This window comes from Pinus tabuliformis, chromosome 3_2, assembly GCF_031772625.1.
Source record: "Pinus tabuliformis cultivar Carrire ecotype Pingquan chromosome 3_2, CPIR1, whole genome shotgun sequence".
NCBI classification, from domain to species: Eukaryota; Viridiplantae; Streptophyta; class Pinopsida; order Pinales; family Pinaceae; genus Pinus; species Pinus tabuliformis.
In genome coordinates this window covers 1,115,205,247-1,115,208,130 of record NC_142302.1, presented here as the reverse complement: position 1 = coordinate 1,115,208,130, position 2,884 = coordinate 1,115,205,247, and positions in this window count along the sequence as shown.

Genomic DNA, 2,884 nt, shown 5'->3' with positions numbered 1-2,884 from the left:
GTCATTTGTATCATCCAATAATTGTTCATTTGTGTAATTTAAAGGAGGTTTCGCCCTCGAAGAGGCTGAAGTCTAATGTTGGAAATAATACTGAGAGCGGGGGCTGAATCAGTATTATCAAATTTTTTTTAATATATACTTTAATTTATTCTTCAGATATTGATCATTAGTTTGTATGTCAGTACCATATAATAATGAGCAAGAATAGGAAAAACAGATAATCACACCAAAGAACACCATATATAAGGTGGAAACCCAATGTGGGTGAAAACCACCTGCTGCAATATGTCTCTATCTTCTTTCAATTAGAAACTTCTTTTACAATGATTTTGTACTAGTACAGTCCTTTACCAGTACGCAGGCTGTAACCTGCTGAGAGCTACAACCCTCTCCCATTTTCCAGTCTCTCCTTGAAGGGAGCTACAACCCCCTTAGCTCTTGTACTAGCTGATCTACTAGTACGTAGGTGCTGACCTACTTCTTTTCTTCCAAGGACCACTTTTCATAAATTTTCAAACTGTATCCACAAACATCAAATAATCATCAAGTACATGTGAATCAACCAATCTCCTTTTTCAATCAACTAATGAATCAACCAATAACTTCTCATATTGCAGTAACCAGAACAGCAATACCAGTAATCTAAACCCAGAAGTCTTTAGCAATAGATAAAAGGTAGCCAACAAATATTTCAAGAAAAGTCTGCAACTTCACCAATAGAAACCTACAAATATCCGCAGCTCTTTTGTGTCTAAACTGTGCAGATCCGCACCTCGTCCTTCTTCTGCTCTGCGTACCTCCGCACCTACTCCTTCTGCTGCACTGCGTACCTCTGCACAGATCCGCACCTGCACTGTCTGCCTGACAGCGTACCTCCGCACCTGGTCCTTCTGTTCCTCTACGTACCTTCATGCTGTGCCTTCTGCTACGCTGCGTACCTCCGCACCAACGCCTTCTGCTTCGCTGCGGACCCCTGCACCTACGCCTTCTGCTATGATGCGGACCCCCGCACCTGCGCTGTGGATCACCTGCGGACCTCTGAATAGAGCCAAATTAACAAGTCCTCCAATGTGCCACAGATAGTCAGATCCATAGATCTGATCATGCACCCGGGAGATCACGACCTATCAATAGATTCGCCTTAAATTTCACCTTGATTTAGATCTAGCTTTTCAAATCGATCACCCAAAATTTCAGATCTTAAGATATTCCAATTTCACAAGTGACTAGCCAAGAGATCTCCTTTCCTTTTTATAGGCAAGCCCTTATTCAAACCATGGGACAAAACCATCGAAAGCCAATACAAGGGATCCAAACTGGGGTTCAATAATTTAGATCCTATACCACGGACCAAAACCATAGGATCATGAACGTCGGGCTAAATACCATGGGCCAAACATAAGAATTCCCACGTGTGCGCGCTTCTCTGCATTGGAGTGAGTGAACTGGGGTCCGCACCTTCTGTTCGGATAACCTGCGGACATGACCGCACTTTGTGAATGGCGTGCCTGCGGGCCCGCACCTTTTGAACGGTGTACCTGCGAACCCCTTATTTTCCATCATTTTGAGAGCCTGAACAGAGATTTTCCACTTGAGTGAGTTGCCATCAAGTACAACACCTGTGCCATAGCGCCAAACCTGAATCATAATGCCAACAATATCCCCCTTTGGACTTGATGGCAACCCCAAGATCCTCAAAGTCATTCTCCCCCTTTGACATCAAGGGCAAAGGGTTATGCTCCCCCTGAGAACATGATGAAGTCTCTGCTCTGCTGATCACACTCCCCCTAACTATAGACCAGATCTGCAAAAGAAAAATTCTTCAAGAAGAACCATAATCTACCATACACCATACATGACCTTGACAAAAGAGATAGAGACATATTAGTAGCAATATTCATATCAGCATCCATGTTCTCCTTCTGTACTTTCTCCTCCAAGATCTTCTACCATAATGCCAACAATGCATTATTAGAAGAATATATGCTCCCCCTGAACCTATTCCATTCGATCTTCGACCAATCCATAACCTAGCAAATGTACGTGTATACCCCATATGAAACTCGCGTACAACCAACAATCTCTGCAACAGATGAGAGTCAACAACAAGATGATGCATCAACTACCCCCAGCTTTTTCCTGAGGTATTCAAAGGTCTCCCTAGGTAGTGGTTTGGTGAGTATATCAGCAACTTGTTCCTTAGAAGGAACATACTCTAACTTGACCTTTTGTTCAAGCACTTGTTCCCGAAGAAAATTATATTTGATAGGTATATGCTTGGTCTTTGAATGCATGACTGGGTTCTTTGAAATGCTGATAGCACTTGTATTATCACATAAGATGGAGATAGGTGGTGTACAAGTGATTTGAAAATCCTGCAAGGTTTGCATCATCCAAAGGAGTTGAGTGCAGCAAGATGCCGCAACCACATATTCTGCTTCAGCTGTAGATAAAGCAATCGAACTCTGTTTCTTGCTAAACCAAGATACTAATCTGGACCCCATAAAGAATGCACCACCACTTGTGCTCTTCCTATCATCCACTCTTCCGGCCCAATCTGCATCTGTATAAGCATGAAGTGTGAGATCTGTATCTCTAGGATACCATAAGCCATAGTTTTGAGTTCCTTGAAGGTACTTGAAGATTCTCTTAACTACCTGAAGATGAGTTTCCTTGGGATTTGCTTGAAATCTTCCAACTATTCCCACTGCATGCATAATGTCTGGTCGGGTACCTGTCAAATAAAGTAGACTTCCAATCATGGATCTATAGGTTGGTTGATGTACTGCTGCTCATTCATCATTTTCACTGAGGTTGCATCCTGTAACCATAGGGGTACATAATGGTTTTGAATCTTCCATGCCATACTTCTTCAAAATCTACT